Source organism: Pipistrellus hanaki, assembly GCF_964339955.1.
Source record: "Pipistrellus hanaki genome assembly, chromosome: 13".
NCBI lineage: Eukaryota > Metazoa > Chordata > Mammalia > Chiroptera > Vespertilionidae > Pipistrellus > Pipistrellus hanaki.
The window spans coordinates 18,954,297-18,962,784 of record NC_140515.1 but is presented as its reverse complement, the minus strand read 5'-3'; positions in this window follow the sequence as shown (position 1 = coordinate 18,962,784).

Genomic DNA, 8,488 nt, shown 5'->3' with positions numbered 1-8,488 from the left:
CAATGCGACCTCGGGTCTCATCCTTACGGAGCCCTGCATGTACATATGTAATAAATTTTAGACATTTTCTGTTCATCTGTCTCAGGTTAATTTATACCCCAGCCAGAAGAACTTAGAAAGGTGGGAGAGAAATTGTTTTTGTGTTCCCACACCTTGTACCATTTATATTGATTCCGAATGAGTCATATTAAGTCCAAAACAAGGAAATGCATTTCTTTGGATGAATTATCAAGTTTGTGTATCCTGAAGATAGCTGACATACCTACAATATACATTTAGAAGTGTTTTTTGCTTTTTGGTTTTGGTTCCTCTTCACCAGAGAGTATTTTTACATTGCTTTTTAGAGAGTGGAAAGAAGGGAGGGTGGGAGGGAAGGTGGGGAGAGAGAAAAAAATCGATGTGAGAGGGACACATCAACTGGTTGTCTCCCACATGAGCCCAGACCAGGGGCTTGGAGTGAACCCACAACCGAGGGTGCCCTTGACTGGAAATCCAACCCAAGACCCTCCAATGCTTGGGCTGGCCCTCTTGCCCGGAGTGGAGGTAGGAGTAGGGATTGAGGGCATATTAGCCCAGTGGAACTTTTTAAAAATACGTATATTTTTATTGATTTTAGAGAGAGGAAGGGAGAGGGAAAGAGAGAGAAAAACATCAATGATGAAAGAGCACCATAGATCAGCTGCTTCCTGCATGCCCCCTACTGGAGATCAAGCTGACAACATGGCATGTGCCCTGACTGAGAATCTAACCATGACCGCCTGATTCATAGGTGGATGCTCAACCACTGAGCAACACTGGCTGGGCAAATTTCAAGGCTTTTTATAAAGCTATAATGATTTAGAATATAGTGTTAGAACTGCATATATATCAGTGGAACAGAAGAGCCCAGAAATCAATCAAGCATCTCTGAAATCTTGATACATTATAATAGAGGTCACATTATATTACAAATCACACAAAAAATAATTCAATGAATAATTTGAGGAGAATTGGGTTTCCATATGGAAAAATAAAAGCTAATCTCTATATGTTACACAAAAATAAATGCCAGATGAATTAAAGACAAACTATTAGCGTCCTAGCTGGTTTGGCTCAGTGAATAGAGTGTTGGCTGGCAGACTAAAGAATCCCAGGTTCGATTCCAGTCAAGGGCATGTACCTTGGTTGCATTGCAGGCTGATCCCCCGCAGGAGGCGGCGAAGTTTCTATCTATCCCTCTCCCTCTCATTGTAAAAATCAATGAAAACATTTTTTAAAATTTCAAAAACTAAACAATTAGGGGGAAAAGGGAGGGACAAATAATTTTATGAGCTTGGCATTTACCAATTTATGAAGGTAAAAAGAAGTTCAACTATTTTAATGTTAAAAACTTGTACAGTAGAAGATATTTAATAAATTAGAAGACAAACTGGAGGATGTTATTTGTAACACATATACCAAAAGATTTCTATCCCAAATTTACAAGTAACTACAATCTGGTAAGAAAAGTCCAAAGGAAAATGGTCAAAGGATATGAACCAGCAAGTCTCAGGAAAAGAATCCAGATAGCCAATAAAATATAAAAAGATTAGGGAAATGCAAACTAAAACATCAATGAGATATCCTATAAAAATTGCCATGTTTATTTTGCTTTTATTTGTGCCCAGATCTCAGGTGTTTTAAATGCATCTTCACATTTTACATAGTGACGGCCTGACAAGGCTAAGTGATTGTAAATTTATGGAAAAACAGGAGCTTTCACTTATTGCAGGCAGGAATGTAACTTGACATGGCCAATTGGGTGAGCAATTGAGCAATATTTAATAAAGTTAAAAATGTATAACACTTTGACAAATAATCCTTCTTATAATTATATATATTAGAGAATCTCAGGTGTGTATGAGTACAAGGATCTTTGTTCACAGAAGCATTCTATGTAATAGCAAAGATTTAGAAACAAACTAGAGGTCCAATGATAAGGAAAGAGATGAATTGTGGTTATGTATATGGCTATGTGATAGAACACTGTACAGCAGTTAAAGTTTATAAATGGGCCCTAGCCGATTTGGCTCAGTGGATAGAGCATCGGCCTGTGGACTAAAAGGTCTCAGGTTCTATTCGGGTCAAGGACACACGCCCTGGTTGAAGGCTCAATCCCCAGTAGGGGGTGTGCAGGAGGCAGCCAACCAATGATTATCTCTTATCATTGATGTTTCTATCTCTCACTCTCCCTTCCTCTCTGAATCAATAAAAATATATTAAAAATTAAATTAAATTAATAAATGGATTTATGAGCATCAACTCTGCTAGAACTCAAACAATATTGAATGAAAGACAGAAACCACTATGTTTCCTATGTAGTGAAATTGTAACTAGTGACAGTAGGACTACTAATTTCCTATATTTGCTTCTGGGATGGTGGTGCGAGGACGTGAGATTCAGAGAAACAAAGGAGGGACAGGGAAGGGACATCAGCTTTCACCGAGATGATGAACGAATGCGTTATTTTTAAAAAGCACCGGTGGCAGAATTTAACACTTGTTCATTTATGATGATAGGTACATGGATGTTTGTTATATTGTCTTCCATGCTTTGTATTTGAGGAAAAGAGTTCTGTTTCCATTAAACAGACTGTCTCTCTAAGGATGGCATACCGGTATTTTACCTATACAGTGGTCCCTCTTATCTGTGGGAAATATATTCCAAGATTCCCAGTTGGTGCCTAGAAGGGCAGATAGTAACAAACCCTACATGTACTATGTTTTTTCCTATACCTGCATACCTAAGGTAAAGTTTAATTTATAAATTAGGCACACTAGGAGATTAGCAACAGTAAAAATAAAATAGAACAATTATAGCAATATAGTAAAAGTTACAGTGAGTGGCTTTGGGGCCATTCGTAAGTAAAGTGAAGGTTACTTGAACACCAGGACTGCAGTTCTGCAACAGTTGATCTGATAACGGCAAGGACTACTGAGTGACTAAGGGTCTGGGATTGTACTCAGCGTTGATATGCTGGACCCTGGGATGATTCACGTCCTAGGCGGAGTGGGGTGGGACGGCTCGAGACTTCATCATACTATGCAGAGCGGCATGCTCTTTATAACTTACGAATTACTTCTGGAATTTTTCATTTAATCGTTTTGGACACGCTTGTCCACAGGTAACTGAAATCTTGGAAAGTAAAACCATAGGTAAGCGGCAACTACTGTACAAAATGCTATAACCAAAGTGTTAGTTCTGCTTGGACAGGTATAGGTTGAGTAGCCAAAAATCACCACTTTTATTTCGCTTTATATTGTGCCTGTAAAAAAAAGTCTTTCAAATGCACTAATACCACCTTTTGAGTCTTTTTCCTCAGAATACAGTCCTGCCGTCCTTGTGGACGAAGGACCCTGTCCCATGCAGGCTTTCAGCAGCTGGGCCTGAAGCAGGCTGCGGCAGTATTTCTGACAGCTGCCGCTTCTGCAGGAATGTCTGTAAAAGTGAGAAGTAATTTCTAATCAAGGGAGGGTGGTGGTGTTTCTGTAAGAGAACATTTATTGGGTAAATCACAGAGGTAGAAAAAATAATTTTTAAAAGAAATGAGCTTGGAAAACAAATTATAAGGTAAAAGGAAGGCCTTTGGAGCTGGGGGGTGAGGAAGCTAACGGTAAAGTGCCTTGGACGAGGGGGAGGAACAGGGAGGAAAGAGGGAAGGGAGATGTTTTGTCATCAGCTAAGGAGCTCCCTGCGTTGAGCAAGTTGCTCTTGGCCTGCAGGCCTCCCAGCAGCCTCCTGGTTTTATGTGGAGGTTTGTTCCTACATGTAGCTGGGGCCCCGCAGTCCTGCTGGGGAAAGGCAGGCTCTGGTCTGTGCAGTGCAGTGCAGCGCGGGTGTTCCAGAAGAGACGGGCCCGCGGGGAGCAGGGGGCCGCCTGCCCCTGAGGTCCCGGCTCCCATTGATCATACGCCATGTAGGACAGTTAGCAGCAGCTTCTGAGTTTTCAAGGGAAACTGGAAACCGGACTTTACGTTCACGTTCCAGATTAAAGGGGAGGGGAGAATGTGCCAAGGGAAGCAAACAAAACGTGCCCACACGCTGGCTGTGGCCAGTGGGGCCACCAGCCGGCAACCCGTGTTCTAGACAAGAGTGAATTGGTAAAGCACCCAGGTGCCTGTGCCAGAGCTGGACTTCACAGGACAACACGACGTTCCAGGGATTTCCGAGCTGGGCGTAGGGTTGCCAATGTTTTACCAAGCAATCACATTTTTATTATAAAACACGTACACAGCTACTGTTTGCTTTCGTTGGAGAAAGTCCATTACACCTCTAAAAAGTAAGGTGCACTTAACAGGGGCCCGCGTTTGCTTATGAAATCCTGGAAGCCAGTTTTTTACATGTTTGAAAGGTAACATGGCCAGTCTGCAGTCTCTCCCCGCTCCAGTTGCTCAAGCTGCTCCCTAGGGAAGCAGCTTTTAGAAACAGTAGGAGCCCTTCGTATGTCTTGGTTGTTCAAACACTTCAATCTCCCTCATGGCCTCTACTATGAACACTCCATAGTAACGCATAACATTTCTGCATGAGCCATATGAATATTCAACTACGCAGAATAAGGAGAGGCTGTGCAAAACCGTATCTCCGTTCAGGACAAGATTTGTTGCCAAATGAGTTTTGGTGCCAAACCAAAAGTCCTGGTTTTCAGACCTTTTTGGATTGTGGATCCTCAAAAAAAAAAAAAAAAAAAAAGCGCCCTAGAAATGGATTCGTCTTTGAAAACCTCGGCAGGTTGCCTTGGTTTTCCTTGGGTCACCCCAGGCCCCTGGAGACCACCTGATGGCTGACTTATGTCCCCTCTGACAAGTCTCCCCATACTTCCCACTTTCCCTGCCTCCCTAGACAGCAGGGAGCACAGGCTGCTCCGGCAGCACTTCGTATCGTGAAGTGGCCCTTGCCAGGGAGCCTAAGTCCTTGCATCTCCACACTGCCTTGGTCCTCGTTCTGAAACCTCCGCCATTGAGAACTCAATCCCTTCCATGACAGCTCCTCGGCTCCTGGAAGGCACCTCTCTCTCCAAGCAGGCACAGTCCCAGCAACCGTGGCTCCCTCTGGGTGCGTGTGCCAAGGTGGCCAGGCTGCCTTCCACGCCGAGTGATTCTGGAGCAGCCAGCGCTGGAGGGCCAGGGCTCTCAAGAATGGCTCCAGAAGGACCTGAACTGCAAAGAATGTGCTGGGGTCCGTCTGTTCGGAATCGCTTTCTGCCCCTGCATCCCGAGGGAGATTGAAGTGTTTGAACAGCCAAGACATACTAAGGGCGCCTACTGTTTCTGAAGCAAATGACTTCTTCCCCAGGGAGCAGCTTGGGCAGCTGGAAGGGGGCGAGACTCTGCAGGCTGGCCTTGAGAGAAAGATTTGGGCTTGTTGGGGATGCACCAGAAAGGCGTGGCAAGGAAGGCAGGCCGTGTGGGAGTGGGTGCATGTAGACTGCGGTTGGGCTGGAGGAAGAGCAGGGCTTGGGAGGAGACTGGGAAGAGAGGATTTCAGGTGGAAGAAGGCTGAGACCCAGGGAGCTGGCTGTGCAAGGCGGCGCCACTGCAGTTACAGTTACGCGTTTGGTAGTGAGGAGTCAGGGCTGCCTTAAGCAGAGGGGATCTATCTGGAGGCAAGGCAAGGCATTTCTGTTTCTGCTCTGTCCCTCCCATCTCCTGAGAAAATTCCCACAAGCAGTCCCCCTGCAGTCCCCCTGCTCCTCCTCCCCGTCCTGCCTTCTCTTCCTTCCCCCCCCTCCCCCCAGCACTTCCCACCCTGGGGCCCTATTAATCTGTGAGCCCCTAATGGCAAGACTGCAGCTCACAGCCCTTGCTGCTCTCCACTCCCCACTGTGCTGGGAGACATACTGAGTTTTCAGATTTTCTCCCTGTTGGCCCTGCCTTGGCCTCCTCGTGGGTGGGACCCACGATTCACCGTCCAAGTTATCTCCTCCCACGGTCCCTCGCAGAGATTCCGATCTCAGGCGCAGGCATTTATTGCATTTTTTATGATCGAAGCTCTGGTCCCAGCAGGATGTTTTCCATACCAGGACGCTCACGAAGACCCAGGGTGACCAAGGGAAGAGGAATGAGGTGGTCACAGTTTTCTCCAGTTCCTGGGGGGATTTAGCAAGAAAAAGGATTGGCCCCTCCGCTCGCTTCTCTGAACACCAAGCTGAGCACCTTAGTTAATTCAGCCACTCGGACTTGCTTTGTTTTGTACCTTTTTGTTTGGATGTGTTTTCAAACTTACTGGAACATTGCAAGGACAGCACAAGGAACTCACATTGCGCCTTCACCCAGATTCACGTTACATTTTGCCCAATTGGCTTAATCACTCTCTACAGATGTGCAAACACACACACAGACACACACACACACACACACACACACACACACTTTTCTCTGAACTGTTTGAGAATGTCAACTCATTCATCATGCGCTTCTGCATTAGTGTGCATTTCCTAAGGACACGGCCATTCTCTTGGTTTTTCCCTTCTCGCTGGGAGTGCTGGATTTCTGGCCCTGATTGGGGTTTACTGGGACCTGGAGGGAGCGGAGAGCGGCAGCCTGGAGGACTGAGGGGTTTAATCACACCTGTGTCACAGTGCAGGCTCAGAAGCCCATGCTAACAAGCGGTGGGCTGGGCCACCTTCCAAACGTCTGCCTGTTGTTTCTGGGTGAAAGCTCAAGCCTTGCCACAGCTCCACAGCCAAGGCGGCATGCATGGAGCGAGCCAGTCTCAGGCTTTGAAGCCCGTTTGCTGTCTGCGTGGTGCCAGAGCCCAGACGGAGGTGTCTCTCACAGCTGGCTGAAAGTTGTCTTCCTGCCATCACCGCGTGTGCCAGGGCCCGCACATCCCTCCTGCTCTGAGCCAGGCTCCCAGAGACGCAGAGCCGCCCTGAGGAGCCACAGCAACCTCCCGCTCAGGGTCCCCACTCTTGGTGATTCCTGGTGGGTGGGTGGACAGACAGATCAACCTTTTGCTTTTCTGATTATAAAAGTAATGCCTGTTTAATTAATACTTGGGGGGGATCCATAAACAGAAAAATGTGAAGATGACCCAGACACACACACACACACACACCCCTGCCGGAAGCCTCCTGCGGTCCTGGTGCCCTTCCTCCCCGACCCCCTTGCCAGGCGCGAGCATAGTGTGCAGTCAGGCACCCCTCTGGGTGGTGAGAACTCCACGTGGCTCTGGCTCGGCCCCTCCTGCTGAGCAAGGGGACTGGCTGAACTTGGAGATCCAGTTTCCTCCTCCATGAAATGGGACAATAATAAGAATACTTGCTTCAATAAGCTAATTCAGCTCAGGGGCTTAGCCCAGGGCCTAACAGCAATTGCCAACCCACGTTAGTTCTAAACAAGAACAGGCCCTTCCGCCGGACAGCAGCCTGCTGCGTTCTCCCCGCGGGGGTCCATTCGGTCCACAGACATCTTTCTGAGCACCCATTGCCTCCCAGGTGTAAGTCCCAGCAAGCTAACTAAAGACCTTTGCGCTCAGAGAACTCGCATTCTAGTGGGGGGAGAGAGAGAACAAGCCTGCATATCTTACGAAGTACGTCAGGTCTGATAAGTGATCTGGAGGAAGGTTTGGCCTGAGACGGCAGACAGACGGGGACACCAGTGGCAGGTTGCTATTTATAGAAGGTGGCCGAAGAAGGCCTCGCTGAGGAGGTGACATTCAGGCAGGAGTTTGAAGGAAAAGAGGGAGCTGAGGGAAGGACACTTCTGGCAGAGGGAACAGCATGCGCCCGGGCCCTGAGGCAGGAGCGTGCTTGTCGCATTTGAGGGCAAGCCTGGAGGCCACTGCGGCCAGGGCGGTGTGAGTGAGGAAGAGGGTGGTAGGAATAGAGGTCAGAGAGGCAGAGGGAGCCCAGCTGCATCAGGCCCTCTAGGTAAGGTGACCAGACGTCCCGCTTTTGGCGGGACAGTCCCGATTTTTAACAATTTGTCCCATGGCGTTTTTAAAAAGTCCCGACTTTTCCCAATTTTTAACAATTTGTCCTGCATCCCACAGCGTTTTAAAAAAAAAAGTCCCGATTTTTTTTTTTAAATCGGGACTTTTTTAAAACGCCGCGGGACAAATTGTCCAAAATCGGGGCTGTCCCGCCAAAAGCGGGACGTCTGGTCACCTTACCTATAGGCCACTGTAAGGATTTCAACTGTTCCCCTGAGTGAGGCGAGGACTCTGGAGGGGTGAGCGAGAGGAGAGGTGCAGTGGGACCCTCAGCGCTTGTGTATTGCAGATAAAACGAAAGCTCCTCCGACTCCGCCAGCCAGAGCTCCCCAACTCTGAGGGCCCCTCCCCACACGGACCGCCCCTCAGCCCACTGCCTGGCATGTCGCTGCCCCCGGCACACCCTGTGTCTCGGGACGGGACTCGGGTCCAGGTGACTCCCCGGATGCTTCCAGGCTGGACCACACGCCCAGCCTCACTGTAAATCCCTCGCTGGCTCTGGCCGCCGTACACGGAGGTCTTGCCGTAAGCCAGAGCC